Genomic DNA, 17788 nt, shown 5'->3' on the forward strand with positions numbered 1-17788 from the left:
ATGTATTTCAAACATTTTAAATTGCCTTTTGATTTGATTTGAAGGCTTCTCTGAGGACCTGGGCAAAAATTTCCTTTATGGTCATGAAAGCTGGGGATTGGGAGGATTTGGAGGCTGCTAATTCCCATGACGTGCAAGACCTCCAGAGCCAGCTATGAGCCTAACACTTAGCACCAGCAAAGAAAGGGAAACAACACAGTGCAGCACACATCAGTCAAAAGCCCAGCAGCAGGAGAATGCCAAAATACACAGTGCCTAAAGGCTTGCAAACCTAGCCAGTTACAAACCCACAATGGATGCGGACAGAACCCGGCATTTCTCATCTCCTTAGCATTGTAGTCTTCCTTTTATGTATTTCTGAAGAACGGTTTCTGCAGAAATCTCCATAACAGAAAATGAAGGATTTAAAGTACTGGTGACATCTCCTGGAAAACCTCCTAGATTCCTTTAAATTCAAACAACATATCTAGCATGCTTTTGCCTATTCTTTTAATTGTTGCTGAAGGACATTTGTGTAGATACAGCTACCAAGGTTAAAAAAAAAAAAAAAGTGTATAAGCAAGAAAAAAATTATTATTACTGCCGTTAGCAATTTGTTTCGGATTTTGTTCTTCCACACTACATTGTCTGTGCTTTCTCTAAACAAGAAGAAAATTAATTGTGTTTTTTTTTTCATACTCGTCAAGCCCTTCTCTGCAAAGACAGCATTTTCAGGCCTCCCACAGTTGCTGGGACAGCAGCAGCTTTGCGCAGTGGCCAAGGAAAGCTCAAGAAAAGCAAAAGGAGCTGCCTCATCCTGTTGGGCTTCAGTTACACCAAGCACATCACTGCTGTCACCTCCACTACCATCTCACTATCTTAAGAATCTTACAGATATACATTTATATTTACATATATATATATATATACATATATATATATAAAATAATCAGATGAGGACAAGGATGGTCTCTCTCATTTTATTTCTAGAAATACATGGCGCTCTGTACATGCATTCTGCTTCATAGCAAAATGCTGTCTAAGGCATTGCTAAGAATAAGCAGTTTTGAAACACAGGAAGGTGCTCAGGGGACAAATGCATGTATGTCACCTGAGTCCCCGATGCATCCCACCTGCTCTTTTCTGTCAGTCTTTGCCAGTTCTCTCAATATTTAATGCAACACTGGTAGCACCATGTATTATTACAAGGCAACCCCTCAAATTTACTCCCCAAATCCAAAAGTAAAGCTTAAAGAACTGTATTGAGAGTACAACATGCTGCTGCTGTTCATTTTCTCAGTTGGGATGATTTCCTTCTCATTTTCAAGCTCATGTCTGCAGCAGCGTGCACAAGAAATATCCAGCTGTATGTGTAAGTGAGACTTCTCTTAAAGAAAGATGCACATTTCAGAGGGGAGCTTGGTCAGAAGCACCAACTATTTAGGAGTTGTGCAGTGGCAGCTATGGTGCTACTGCAGTGATCCTCATATGTAAACTGTCTCCTGCTGAACAGCTGTGTACTGGCTTGCCTGACTAGCTCAGCCAACAAGGAAAAATCCCACCTCACTTTTCTCTCTGCCTCCATCACCATGAAATCAACTTCTTGGGTATCCTCTTGCCCTTTTAACTCTCGGCGGTTGCTGAGCCTCCCAAGGCTCAATTCACTCCCTAGAGAAAACGTTAGCTGGAAATCTCAGAGCAGAGATCAGAGGATGAGAAATGTGACCCCGTCCATCTCACACCTTTTCAGACCAGACACAAATGACTCCTTGAGAAACAGAAGTATTGAGCCTTCAGACTGATTATTTGTCATGTAACCAGGAGCTCTACTAAATAGATCTGTTTTTAATTTCTGTTTTGCTGATTTTATTTCTTCCGCTTCAGAAAAATGTTCTTGTCCTTCCCTGCAAGTGCATACACATTATTTATTTATCACCCTATGAATATCAATTTGGTTCTTGTCCATAATTAAACTCTGCTGCTCTACATCAAATATACCATGTCCCATTCCTTCAAACATTCTCATTCCCTCATGGGAGATGTGCTGGCACCAGCCCTGCAAAAAATGTTGCCCCCTTTTGGGCACCATTTGGACCCACGACCACAGCTAGACTTCCTCACTGGGCTCCAACACACCTTCCACTCCAGGTTTTCAAGTGTTTCCAGAGCCAGGTATTTCAAGAGGGAGCCACGCTTGCACTTTCGTAAAGTTTTTCAAGTTTGTCAACTCCAACTTCTTTCCAGCTGCCTCAAAAGGGAAGAGCCCACAACCCAGGTCTGAAGGTGTTAGGATTATAATTTGTTTCATCCAGAAAACAACAACATCTGGCAACGGATTGCACATTGTGATGGAGCCCTTGTTATCTCCCACCAATAAATATTTCTTTAGAGTGATCAGTAGTTCCCATTAAAGTTACAAATGTCACAAATTGCTAGTAAGAGGGAAAAGTGGGATGGGAGCTCTTGTCTGCAACTCAACTCTTTGTGGAGAAAGGAAAACAAAAACAAAAAGGAAGAATTTTTATCCCCAAACATTTACAGCTGCCAAAGGGACCTGCGTGGGAAACGCGCATTTTCCAGGTGTTTCTGGGCCTGCCTGATGGTCCAGTTTGATTAAAGTTGCCATTGTGCAAGAGCAATGTATTGCCTGTTCCCTGCAGTTAAGCTCTTCAGTGTCTCAGACATGTCTCAGAATTTCTGTGCATTTCAAAATGGGGAGACTCCCCTGGCAGAAGCTGCCCAAAGGCAGCTGCTCCTTCCTCCAGTGCTATCTGCAGGCAAAAACATGGGCTCCAAGAGCTCTTTGTGTGGGTGCTCACCACATCAGCTCCTTATTGCTTTCCTCATTTCCTCCTCATCAGTGTTGATTTACAAGCTCTGGGCCGTATGTTATCCATCAAAAGGAGAAGCCCAGAATGAACGATTTCGACAGAGTTTGTGCTCGACATTTCGCAGCTCGTGCTTTGACATATGATCAGAGTGGGTAGGCAGCAAACACAAAGCTGCAGCACCTGTTTATTGTGAGAGAGCTGTCCTCTCCAGCTTCTCTATTTATGTTCCAGCATACAACATGTCAAGCCACATGGATTAGAAATTAAACTGTAAATGAGTCTTTTCCATTTCCTGTCTGAGTAAGGATTAGCATATTTTAAAACAAGCTCAGGGGTTTTGCACTTTCTGTAATGAAACCTGTTCAAACAGATAATTGATACTCAGTCACTAAATAAACATCAAAGACTGGAGGAACAATGTTCTTTTTTTTTTTCTCCTAGATGTATGAATTATTCTTCTCCCCCCAGTAATGTGTCTTCTGTTGACACTGCTCATTGCAGTCTCCATGACAAAAGTGGAGGAGGCAGAAAAGCAGACCCAAATTCCAAGCTTGAGTATGGAATACCAAAATCCTCCAGCAGTATGGCAGAGAGGGGAAAGGGCATCCAAGCAGCATCTCCAGTCCTTTTCTGAAAATATGGGAACATTTCTGAAAAAAGCACCATGGAAGAAAAGTTCCCATGTCTCCTTCCAGGTGGCATCCCTGAACCAAACAGGCACAGCTTTGCAGAGGCAAGCAAGCCAAGGACACCTCTTGCTGGTTTTTGTCACTATTAAGCTCCTGGTTGGATTAACTCTTTCCATTTTTGTAGCCCCTGACCTGCCAGGCTGCAGTACCACCCCTGCAAGAGCCTTCTGTACACGAGCTCACCCAAATAATGCTTTCTACCAAATAACGCAGGTTGAGCCTAATGAGTTTGTGAGTGCATGAACAAACATGATTTATCACATGGGAAATAGGGCACCTGCTGGGCCACCATGTCTTCTGCTTGGCCCAACTCCAATATTTAATTAATCTGTCATCTTGCATTACATCGCTATGAGGCATGTGAACACATTCCAAGTCCCATATCCAGTGAAGCAGTGTCACAGCTTCAGCAGAAGCCTTGGCACTTTGGTCTTGATCATTTCTAAATACCCGCTTCAGTTCAAAGGCACTTCAGCCTCCAATTAAAATAAAATGGCCAGCCAAGATTATTGGCTTAAATACAACAATGAAGCATGTGTTCCTCAGTTTTTTAGGTGATGATGCACAGAAACATATGAATTACCATCTGACCAGAGCTTAGAATAGAAATAGAAACGTTATGCACTTAGTTCAAAATTAAGTAAAAATAATAGCTCCCCCACAAAAAAATGAACTAACTTTAAAACTGGACATCTCTGAAATCCCTACTAGCAGATGCATACTAAGAACCTTCTTGGGAAAGAGTTCATAAACCCTGCAGGTTATGCCTGTGTGGCATGCAGCCAGCAAGCAAGGAGGGAGCTTTTTGGAGAATGGAGATGGATCTGCGGGCTGCAACGCTCTGTGTGGGAGCGGAGGCACAGATGATGTATTTGCAGACGTTGTCTTGCTTAGAGATGGCACACACCAGATGACAGCCGTGGCAGGTGAAAAAGCACATATTGCCTCTCAAAATGCAAAGAAGGACTTAATATGATTTGTGGAGGAGGCTTTTTTGTTTTCCATCAGAAAGCGTCTGCCTTTCTCTCGCTAATGCTACAGCCCAGGCTGCCGCTGTCACAAGCATGTATAGCTGTGCTACCTTTGGCCCCGACTTAATAATAGAAGAGCAGAGGCTGTAGGATACCCTCACCACTGTTTCAAACCCATCACCTTAAGCTATACATTAAGAAGATCATTCCTTTGAAAAAGAATATATGACAAGACAATTTTCGTGTTGAAGATGGGAAATTGAAGAGACAACAGATATGGGAAATTCTCAAAAGCACAGTAATATCAAGTGTCCAAAGAACGTCTGGATTGCTAAGGTGACAGTAGACAGACCTGATAGTCATGTTGTATGCAAACAAATTTCAGCTATATCTATTAACAGCAATCCCATTTCTATTTTTGGAAAGGAACACATCTCCAAGATACACCTTTTAGGTACACACAAGAAAGACAAACACATTCTAAGCTCAGACAATACGATCCTCTCCTTCACAGCAGCAATGTATCCTTAAAGTCTGGCCTTCAGAAGCACTTTATTTACTGCAAAATATCTTTCTCTTGGTTGTTCCTATGCACAGTAAATGGAATGTGCTTTACCTCCAGGAAAGCACATATACTATTTAGGAGTGAATTACCACTTGAGATGGTGAAGGAGCTCCAGGAGCATACTTTCATACACTACTGACCAAGCAGCCAGGTAGAAATCCACTAGCATGAAGAGAAGCTGAGCTACAAGAAATCCAACTATGGTGCTTTAGGGATTTCTGCAGCCTGAAGCAAGACCAAAAGCCCATACAAAGTTACCATGCTGTCTTATGGCACAACCAGACACCTTACAGACTCACCTCCATGTCAAGTATTCTCCTATCAATATTGTTTTCCTCTCTCAGAAATAAATAAATGAATTCAAAGTGATGCATAGTTTGTGTCCTAACACAAATGGAGGGTATGCCTGCTAACGCTGGCATCAAAATCCTATTAATTAATAAGAATATAAGGTATTTTAGTATAAACCTAGACAGCTAAATTTGCTAGTTTTCTAACATTCTGGATGAAATAAGTATCTGCTACCAGTGAAGAGCAATTGTTTTTCCCCTATTTCCTGAATCAGCCAGAATCGGGGAAAATTAACACTGTTTTTGACCCAAGGTCAAGCAAGTGTTTAAACACAGAGATTGTTTTTATTTTATGCGTTTAATCACCTTACAACAAAAGCAGCAGCAGCCTTAAAGGGGTTAATCCAAGATGCAGAGGTTAAAACCTGGCTTGCTGACAGATCACACAAAAGCCATTTGGTGTGTTACGCTTTCAATGGTTACTTAAAGGATACTACATACAATTAATTCACCATAGTTATTTTGCATTATGCTAATTAAATCTCTGAATACTAATTTTAATATAAGTTGGCTTTTTTTTTTTAAATGAGCATCAGTTCAGAGTACTTTTATGTTAGAAGGCAGCAATATCATGTTTATTATGTATGTAAATTCCCTTAATTATACTCTAACTAGGTTATCTTTCTTACTGCATTTCAATCTCACTAAGAGTCAGTAGCTCTTTAATTAAGTTGAGAGAGCAAGAGGTGTCTTGTTAATTGTAAATTAAATAGATTTAAATAGACAATAGATTTCAAATGGTAGATTTACTTCTAACTGCTATCGAGGAGTTGCTGGAAGGCTTGAGCACAACTTGTGCCATCTGCCTCAGTTTATCAGGAAGAAGTCAAACCCTACTTCTTTTGTTCCAGAGAGATTTCAGCACCCAAGCAGACCATCAGCCTCCCAACAGCTTTTCCATGAAAATTTTTAGATGGAGAAAAATCCACCTCCTATCACTCCAGGACTGTGACAATGTCATGAGCAGTGCAGGAAGTCTCACAGAAAGTGAAACTCAACTTAGAATGTTAATTCCTTAAATTCTCTGTGGAAGATGTGCAAGTAGTCATCACTGTCATAGACTGCCACAGTTTACTTGGAACCAGCAGACCAGACCACAGCCAAGTTCACCTCTTTGTCCACAACTTCCATGCTTTAAAAAGAGCAGCTCAGGGATGCTCTGACTAATAGATGCCTTGAAAGATGTACATTCTTATGTGCCTATATGATATTGTTGGCATCAGCTGCGAGACCAGTGAATCAGATATTTACATGCCTAGATATAAATTACTGTTAAAAGCCATTACTTCTAATCATTACCACTAATGCCGCACCGTTACCACAAAGATAAGCGGGACTATTACTCTAAACTAGGACAAAGAGTACGCCATGTATGTGCTTTTACTTCCAAATTAGAAGTCAAATTGATCATCTATGCCATTAGGAGTTATGGCTCATGGAATTTTATCATTCCTATAATGCACTGTGAAAATGCAATAAGGGGATAAACAGAACGGCAGCTTACAGTAATTCTTTATGAAACACAAAGATATTGAATGTGTCTAGAGTGTATTGATAAACAGATCTATTGTAACAACCAGCGGATATTATCATCGCGCTAGTGTTAATCTTCATACGGCCAATTTTCCTCATGGTACACTGGGGAAGCCGGATGCACAAATACCATTAACCTAAATAGGAAGTGAGGGCAGAGCCATGCCTGGCATAAATCTGAGCACCTTCTCAAAGTCAGCAGGCTTACAGCAACTCACACCGGCTCAGACACATCTCTTGGCATCTCCTCCTGCAGACTTCACATCTCACCTAACACAGACAGCGGGTAGCTCCGGTGTGAATTGGGAACACCTCCGCCGTTTACTGAATGGCGTTACAAGTAATGAATACGGACATTAAAATATCACAGCTTAAGGTATTTCTAAATGTATTCACTTGATTTAAAGAAACACTCTGCTTGGAAGGGATGGATAAGCTTAGGAGCAATAATGCTGTTTTATTCCTATCAAGCTATAAATGAACCCATACATCAGGATGCGCAGAGTGCATAAACTGTTGTGCCTGTAGGGGCTCATGTGCTCTCTAAAGGAAGATATGGCCAAACAAAAGTAGTCAAGAGCAGACAGACATTGTGCATAAATCTATTGCCTGACATTGATTGCACAAGGGATTCTCCTCTATCAGCACCTATCTCGGAGGTGGGGAAAATACAGATCGATGTTTTACAAATTATTTTTAGAATAATTGCTCATAGCTCACTGGTGGTTACTAGTGAATATTGAGCTTGCATCTCTGGGTTGTAGAGAATTCCCTATAGTATTGCAAGGAGAAGCAACCCAGAAACGACTTACCAACATTCAGGTCCACACAAATAATTGGCTGCTTGTCATAGCAAGTAAACAAGAGAGAAACAACCTTGAGACCATGTCTTAATTCACTAGTGAATGCAGTATCTCCCCTGTAGATCCTCCCACTTTATAGACACTTATATACCAGATAGCATAAAAAAGTTTTCAGACTGAGAAATGTCAGTGCCTGGGAGCACTGCTAACAAAGTCCCAAAATGGCGCTGAGCCACGGAAGTAATGAAAGCGGAGTTGTTTTTCTGAGACAAATGAGTGTATCATGTCCATGGCTAGAGAAAGCAGCTCTGCCCATGCTTGCCTCTCTTTCCTCCCAATGCTCCTCAGAATCCAGCCTTTGTCCTTCCCCGAGGGATTGCCATGGGCAGGTACTGCTACCACATGAGAACGTACCTGCCTGCCGTAGGGATGCTGCGCAGCAGCACTCGGCCATGGCTCAGGAATGTGTCCCGCCACTGTTTCAACCTGAACATTTACATCCCATAAGAAGTGATACTGCATTTTCTAGACTTTTTTTTCCTCCCAGCTACAGCCTTTGAGCTCTTTTTTGGGAAGGATTTGAAAAGGAAAAGGCGACAGCTCTGTTAGACATGTGATTTTCAAGCTGACAGTTTCCCTTTCATTTTAAGGAGCTGAAAAACATTTCTAGTGTCAGACAGATTGAGTTTTAACAACATGACAAACATATCCATTTGTTGAGCTCAAGTCATCTCTATCCATCTTCAATTAACATGGAAAAAAGTGGCTTGTATCCAGTGTCAGACATTTGTATAAGTAGCACATGCCCTCACAGTTGTAATCAATGTTTGCCATTGATAGATTGGGAAGGATAATTTATGGCATGACACTAGGTTCACATGATCAGAGGAAATCAGGCACCTTGTGAAAATCTCACTTCTCTCTCAAAATCCAAAAGTTCCTCTAAAATTTATAGCAAGGAAAGTAATAATGATATTATAAAGGAATACAAAAAAAGGTATTAATGTGAATAACCACACACACACACACACACACACACACACATACACACACACACAAACAAAAAAACCAGCCAGTGTAGAGCACCCTAGTGATGTTATTAACAGAGAAATGCCATGGACATTTCTGTCTACGACCTGTTCACAGCAGCCATTCTGATTTGATTTCTCTCCTATTTCCTGATAAAATTAGTAGTGGCTGGTTCTAATTTAAAACCTCCCTACAAGTTTTCACATAATACAAAAAGAAAGATATGAGACCAAGTATATTTGACAAGAAAGAAAACAACTTTCATTCTGAAGATGTTGGGTTACACACAAAACCAAGCCTGTGCAAAAGCTTGTGGAGCTTCGTGCAAACCGAGTGTGCAAACTGCAAATACTAAAAGAATGAAATAGCATTAACTGTAGTGACAGTGTAAATTAGAATGATTATTTTAATCATACTATTGGCCTCAAAACAACTGCAGCTTAAATGCCAATTGAGATTAAGGTTCTTATTTGATGGCTAAAATTGAAAATGGCCAAACTTTTCTGAAGGAGTCAGCAAATGCTGAACTCTTACTTATTTTAAAAGACTTGAGGGCAGCTCAGATAAATGGAAAGAACGCAATAGACTAGTAACCTGTCGCAGCACAGAAGTGACAGATACGTACTCTAAATCCAGATTTTCTGGACAGTTAACTGCTTTTCTGAGCACAGACAATTTGTAGTTAACAAAAACTATCTTCTTTGTACAATAGCAGTGACTACTTAACAGACATTTTAAAATTAAAATCAAATCAAAATGATGTTTAGCACACACATTTGCCAACTGCCTTATACAACAAATTGCACCATCTGAATATTCAAACGTCCCTCTTTTTCTCTGCGTGCAGAAAATAAAATTTCAGAACATTTTGAACAGAAACGCACTCTCAGCCACCAGTGCTCCAGCTGATGATGGCTCTCCCTTTAGGGCTGTATCTTGCCTGCTCCATCCCGCTTTAGTGAGCTACCCCGAGGGCCCTGGAGATGAGGTAACCCCATACTCAGGGGATGTATGCCTCCTCCTTGTCATCCAGCAGACTCATTAAGACAAGAAAATGTTACTACCCTGCAACAGATGGCTATGAGTGGAGTCACCAGCAGAACAGCCCTACACAGACTTAAATCTTCCGTTGTATATGCTTATTACTGTAGGAACATAACATCGATCAAGGGTCCACCTGACACTGCACTCTGTCTCCAATGGCATCCATAAGTAAACACTCAGAACACACAATGAACAGGATGAGTACTGAACAATCTTTTCCAAAGCACACACTGTGCCTCTACCTGCTTTCAGCCAAAGGATCTCTTGAACCAGTTAATGTTTGTGATAATTCAGTGGCCTCCAAACAACTTCTCATCCAATCACTTAGTTGCACCCAAAAGAAATTCTGGACAAAACTCAAGAAAGTGGACACTAAGCAGACTGGCTGAAGCAAAGCTCAGCTTCAGCAGAGCTGAGTGCAGTCTGGTACTTGATTGAGACCCTTGCGGATATGTGGTAAAAGCACAAAGTGCAAAAATTGGATAAGTGAGAAGTTTGCAAGGAACCCTGATGGCAATGTGAAAAGTTGGCTTGTCTTCAGAACTTGGAGTATTTTTAGACCAAAATGAAATGTAGACAGAAGCATTATTCCAAGAAGCAAACTGTCAGCAGCATCAAAAGCAACAAAAGAACCAGTTCAAGCTACATAAATGTAACTTTTGATCATACATAACTATTAAAAGCTTCTGACTGGCTATATACATGAGAAACCAAAGTGACACTGACCCAGCACCAACCAGTTCCTTGCTATCATAGCTTTTCTAATTCTAGATGCATTGCAATAGCTAGCATAAACAATATCGTTGCTTTTCTTTCCCTCTTTAACTGCTCTGTATGGACTTATCCTTTCATCAGAAGTTATTAATAAAAATATACTAGAAATATACTAGTGAAAAACCTTGTTTCTACCCTATCTTACATACTTAACAGCTCAACTGAACATTCAATTTGAGCCATGGTATCAAGTCATGCTGCATCACCATATAATAGATTCTTATAAATTGTGTGATTAAAATAAACAACAAGTCATACATCATGCAGACAGGACAAACTATTCAAGTCAGTTTACCAATATTACACACCTAATCCCTAATTTGTCTTGTCTCAGTGACTTGGTTTAACATTCAAAGGTGCAGATTATCAGATTGCTCTCCCTGAATTCAGTTGCAGTCCTTACAGCAGAGTGGTTAAGTTAATTGTGGGTAACTCCATTTAAAAAGACATAAGCAATTAATTTTGGATACAAACAAATGAAACCTAATATTTCTTCTCTGCAGAGGGGAATTCATACACTTAGTGACCTTCATTATCACTCAGTAATTACGTAAAGCTGCTTCTTCCAAAGATATGACCTTTTGAGAAACTCAGAGTTTGAGATTTATGAGAACTTGCTACACAGACTACTTTGTGGTCATCACTGATCTTATTTGAGATACTTGCTTTCCTTTCCTTTTATTGCTCCCGTTTGCTGCCTTTCACTATCACAGCCTAGTAGCTGTGATTTCTTATGACCCTGAGGATCTCCAAAATACTATTCCTTGCTTTCAGCATGTGACTGGTAAGCAGGAGAGCAACCTGGCTCACAACTCAGCCACATGTCTGAAAGACCCCAGCAATGTCAGCTCCCTGCAACTTCTTCCTGTTGGATGACTGTGATGGGAGCTCCGACTCATGGGGCAGCTAAAAAGCAGCTGGAGATGTGCATTTGTTGGATTTGGGTCAAGGCCAGGATTACAAGTCAGGGACAGAGAGGGAGGCTGTATAAGTGCCAAGAAGCAGGGGTGCTATTTTCCCATGAGAGCAGAATGTTCACTACCAGCTTTTGTAATGCCTGTGGGGCTGAGTCAAGCTGCCTCACCTTCTTCTGAGATTTGCAACCTATAAATCATGAATAGGCCAAGCAGCTCATTGTCCTGGCCAACTGTGTTGCCCTGAGTGAGCAGGAGGCATGCTGCAAATGAATGCAACACAAAGTCCAGACTCAGGGGTAAGACAGAGCTCAAATCCTGTTGGTGCGGTGACGAAAGTTATGGGCAAAGTGCTGCTGTGTTTTTGCACCTCCCTGGTGCTAGTTTGCTCATTAAGTAGAGACAGAAATAAAAGTCTTTCTTGACTCTGGAAGCAAACGGCGGGGGGAGGAAGAGGCTGGATGTTTCCAAGTCCTCCATGAAGCTGACTGCGTTACTATGCTTTTATCTTACATTTTGACAGGAAAACAAAAAAGTGCATGACACAATAAATTACTTTCCTTTAAGAAGCAACTTAAAGATACTGGGTTTAGTTCCATCTTTTAAAGTTACTTTTTCTCCTTATCTGTGACATGGATGGCTTCCCACTAGATGCAAAAAGGACTCTTCTGCTGCTAACACAAAGCTCCTATTTTAGGATGAGCTTACATAAGAGCTCCTCCATTTGCAAGCCCTCCTTCCCTCCAAGCAGATATCTCCAGTAATTATGCTTCACTTCATCTTTAAAGCCCACCTACCATCTGCAAAAATAAAGATTAGCAAAGTGGTTTGTGTGCTATGAGTAGTGGAGGAATGTGAACAGTAACACAGTGGGAATCGAGCAAAGCCTTGATGAGAAAAGCTAAGCATTCAGGATTTACATGCAGCAGTTGAGTCCAGGCAGGCACTGGTCAGAAATAGCCTCACTGTATGACTCAGGTGGATAACAGGGACAGGCAGCTTCACAGGGAACAGCAGACACATGGAAAAGATGTTTTGCTAGAGGCTGACCTGTAGGTGAGTAAAGCTAATAAAAAAGACATCCTTTCAGAGAGCAGCGACCTGATTTCTACTTTCACCAAATGGCATCTCCTATGCAACAAAGAGAGTGCAAGAGACTGGACTGCTGGCACCACTGTGCCAACTTACAGCTCCACCACAAGTATGGGAAGCCCAGTCATCCACTTCAACTGGATGGCGCAAATTCTTGTTTCACCACTTCACATCCTGCTCACAGCATTTTCCATCTGAGCATCAGCATGACAGTCAAAAATCAGTGGCATGTTTTGCAAAGACAGGACAGTGCACCTGGGTGCTCTCTCCCTATAGTCAGAGCAGTGGGGGTGCATTTTGTACTGCATGGAATAACACAAGAAAGCAGCACTACATCGGGGTAAACAAGGATACAGGCAACGCCAGAGAATAATTGTGCTACAATGCTCTTATGTCTAAATATGAGAACAAAATGTTTCAATTACAAGTGTAACACCTGGCACTTAAACCAGGCAAAACAAAAGCAAAGAAACAAACAAAAAATCAATCAGATAAATTAAGGCAAACTAACCATGCAAAATGCATTAACTTGTAGGAGTACATTTTAAAGTTTTTATGGTTATGAGTAGACTTTAAGAAAGGCCAGCTTAGACTTAGGCACAGCACACAAAATAAATATGCACTCAATCAAGTAGAAAAGGCATCCATAAAATTTCATTAGTAGTACTTAAATCTAACAGCAGACAGAGAGTCACAGTTTAGGACTACTGTGACACTCAGAAATTAACTCCTAATTTTGTCTCTATCCCAGACAGATCTCATCCAGCGGTTCCCTCATTTTGCCTTAAAACTTGCACGTACATAGCCCAGCTATTTTCAGAGTAATAATTTGTCTACGTTTAAAGATTTGAAGTCCATAAAGATCCACTACATCCTCTAGAAAACTGTTCCAATGATTAATGTATGCCTATTTAAAAAAATTGCAAGAAAAGCATACCTTGTCTTCATGTTGAACTCCTCTAAATTCAGCTTGTAGCTTCTAGCTCTTGTTGTAGAGTTTCTGAAAACTGGAAGAAAAAAAAAAAAAGAAAAAAACAAACTATTAGTACCTGGTAGCTCCTTCTCCAGTGAAGTGAATATGAAGTATGTACGCCCCAGGATCACATCTTTTAGCTTTCTCTTGAGTGGGTTCAATCCCCATAACTTGCTGAGCATTTCACCAAAGGCAATTTATGAAGAGCCTTACTGACTTTTGCCAAGAATAGGACTTTTCATTAAGAACAACCAGAAACCAACTACTTTCTTTCTCCACCAAGAGTAATGGCCTGTCTTAAAGTTTTGTTTACGCTTAAAAGATAACAGGTCAAAGGAGGATTTGGAAAAAGGATTTTTCTGGAGAAGAGCCCAGACCAATATTCTAGGGTAGAAGACAAGGCTTGAGGAAGAGACAAAACAAGATAAAACTAAAAAAGTGACAGTGTAGATAAGAAAAAGAGAGGCACACTAAATCTAGGAAACTTTTTTGGTACCCACAGTCAGGCAGTCTGAACTACACATGCCCCAAAAGCAGGGATGCTGATTGCTCTGGAAGGTAATGGGGGTCCCAGGTTTTCATTTCATCTGACACCCACCCTCCTCCAGAAGAATCTTTGCAGTGAACTTTGCATTAAACCAATACATTTCAGCAAAACAGTTGTTTTGACAAATCACTACTTTGGTGAAAAAATACCATCTCCCCCCAAAAAAAATTCCCGAAGAGCTCTGATCTAAGTATTAGCAAAAGCCAACTACTCAAACAGTTTTTAGAAAAGTTTGATATCACACTTTTTTTCTTCCAACCAAACCTGGCAAAAACATTCCTTTACATAAATTAGCACAAAATCCACATTCGCCAAGACAAAAATATTCCGTTATTTTTAAAAGCAGGATGAAGAAAACATAAAATCCTCAAATTATTTATTGCCAAAATAATGCTGTTTTCTTGGGTTGTCTGAGGGGCATGGCTCATCAACTGATGGAGAAGATGTAATGTGGTTTTCCAGTGATCATCACAAACCTAACAGAACACTATGCAATGTCCAAAAAAAAAAGACAAAACCAAACATCTTGGAGAATTAAGCATCTCTGTGCTTTCCAGTCTGCAGTAGTCTGTTTTTCAGGCTTTAATAAGTGGGCAGTGATGCCTGCAAGTATTATCAAAGCCCTCAGGGTGGTGCAGGATGCCATATATTTAGGTACCCAGATGTGAATTTGGGAGCTTTATAATACTCACCTCTTCTGCAAACTCCAGTCACAAAATCCAGATCACATTCTGGTAATCCTGCAAGAAACAAAAACAAAACAGCACATTTATTTGATGAGCACCTCTGCCATCACTAAGCTTGATGTTACTGCACAACATTGTTCTGCACAGTCCTCTTTTATCTACACCTTCTGTGCTCTCAGCCTTACATCTTAACCAAACTACATTTCCTATTCCCAGTAAACATTATCAATCCAACTGCATGGTCTGTGCTCACATGACCTGATGGAGGGATTTCCTAAACATCATAAAGAAGCCAGGTACTAGGATCAAACATCATGAAATATTGCCTGGCTTGATGATCCTTATCATTATATCCCAGATTCACCTTCTTAAACTTTCTTCTCACACCCACACTGGAATAAGCAAGACACTAACTAAGACACATTCAAACCGTGCTGCTTCCCGTGCACTCATTTTCTGCAGGATGGATTTTCAAAACCTTTCTCCACATTAGAAGCCTATTATCACTTCTGGACATGACCCTGCATCGCTGGATTTCAGTTTCTGACAGAAAAGTCAGGGAGATAGTATGTGATCATTTCAAGATGTTCATAGTGGCCAAACTCAATTTGCAAAAGCAGGGAAGAAAATTAAGTCACATTAATTTTTACTGACATGAGCTAATTTATGGAGATTTAAAATCATGAATGTGAGAAAGGATAAAAGAATGCAGAATTAAATACAAGTTTTGCTATAGATAAGTCTGAGTACTGAACAGAAAGTCGTGGTTACTGGGCTCTCTTTTAATTTAAGTCCTATATAGGGTTGCAGGCCTACCTTTGGCAAGATACTTTCTGCTTCCTGTTACTGTGCAATAGCCATAAATCCTATCTTCCACTAACTTCTCTCAAACCAAAAATTCCCCAGAGCAGTAATCATGCCAGTATGATTTGTACAGCACCAAATATAATACCATCTTGTCCACTTTAGACAACAGTGGAACATAATTATAAACAACAGTGAAAACCCAGTGTGATGTCCCACAGCTCCTCCCAAAAGCATCAAGAAATGCAAAGATCTCAGGCCTACTTAGAAAAGCATTAATTTTCAGCACAGAGCATTCCTCAAGGCCAACAAACACCTGCTGATTTAGAAGTATGCATCCCTGTGATCCTTGCCAACGTTGGCCATGCTGGCAGCAAGAAGGAACTTATCCCAGCTTTCCCCTTCTTGGGGAGCAGAGCCCAGTAAAGTGCAAAAGACACCTTGGTCTTTCTCAGGGAAATCCTTTTTTCTTCCCCAAAGCATGTATCCTCTATCTGGTCTCAGTGAATGTAAGTCCTCCCAGACCCAAGAAGGAAACGAGCACGAATTAAGCGATCCTCACCTATGGACTTCAAGTGCTAAAGAGCAAGAAGGATATCCAGTCTCAGATGGAAAATGAGAGATTTGTTTCTGAGCTTGGGAACCTTTTTATTTTTTATACAAATCTCATGAGATCACTGTGCTAACAGAAAGTATTTTTATTTAATCTAGTAAGTCACAGTAGTGTCATAAGAGTGAAAAATGACAATCTACAGATATGAAAGTGAGGAAGAAGGGTGAATTGGAGGCAATTACAAAATGTTAATTTGTCAGCAAAGGAACAACTTTTTAAGGGAAGAACAATATAAGGGTGACAAACACAAAAAGAATAAAAACCATAGCACGAGCTTATGAAAGAGAGATCATATGAGAATTAGTTGGCAGCTTTCTCTAAAAAGATAACTCATTTTTTAGATAAAGGGCATTCAGGAATGGAGTCTATTCAAACTTCAATAAAGCACTGGTTATAATGCCACAAGGGAAATACACAAAATTCAGAAAATGAGGACTACCAAAGGGACTGAAAGCAGCTAAGAAATCAACTAAGAAGACAAAAGGCAACAGATTTCACTGGAGATGGATGAACCAGTCTGGAAGGTAAAAACAAACAGGCAGGAGAGGGGGACAGGTACAAACTAGGGCTACATAAATAATAAAGCTGGTGGCCAGCTCAGTTCAGGAGAAGAAACTAACTTCCTATGTTATATGCAACAAAACAGAAGCTGAGAGGGTCCACAACTTCTCCTCAGCTCACAGAAAATTCCAAAGATAGTTTTTCAAACTAGTGTTAGCTTAAAGATGGCTGGATCTGTCTCCATTATACATAAGTTTAGTCAGAAAGTGAGATGGCTTCTAACAGGAAAGGTGCTGATTTCTAGCGGACCCCTGCAGTAGAGATAAATAGGGATATAATAAATGCAGATTGGGAAAGCAATGATTGCATCTGTCTTCTCCATTGCAGTGTATCATTTCTCTTAAATTGTGGAACAAGAAGCACTGCCTCTGATTTCTGAAATACAGTCCAGTTGCAACATGAATTTCTCCAAACACATTTAAACACAGATATTACCAATTGTTTTAAACTCATGCTCCTGTTGATAGAGAAAACCTTTTGGCTGTAATTACACATGAATATTTAAGCCAAGAGAAAAAACATATCAGCGTGAAGACACTCTTATCTGTACAAATATGTACAATCAAGACTGAGGCAAACTGCACCAGCAGTTGCTCACACAACCGCTCAAATCTGAGGGGGAAAACCTCTCATGAAGTCACTGCTCCCCCACTGATCCCTCAGTCCTGAGCTGCTCTGTGAGCCCTGCAAAACTCTGCCCAACAGTGAACATGAAAATAAGACTGATACCTCTACTGGGAACTGGAAAACAGAAAACTCAATAAAGATATTAGCCTGATGGAACAATATAATCTCTGCCCCTTACTCATCTTTCTAGGTTTCATTGGCTACAGAGCAATTGGCTCTCGTTTTCCTCCAACAGATAAGACGCTTATCAATCCTCCCCCTTTGCAGGCATTTCCACTATGCTATAGGCACCTGCCTTTAGTATATTTTTTTTCTTTCAAAGATACTCTAACTTGTATACATCCAGTTGAACTTTCAGCAAACGTTCTTAGCTTCAAAATCAATCTTCATAAAGGGCATTTAC

This window comes from Meleagris gallopavo, chromosome 4 (assembly GCF_000146605.3).
Source record: "Meleagris gallopavo isolate NT-WF06-2002-E0010 breed Aviagen turkey brand Nicholas breeding stock chromosome 4, Turkey_5.1, whole genome shotgun sequence".
Lineage (NCBI taxonomy): Eukaryota > Metazoa > Chordata > Aves > Galliformes > Phasianidae > Meleagris > Meleagris gallopavo.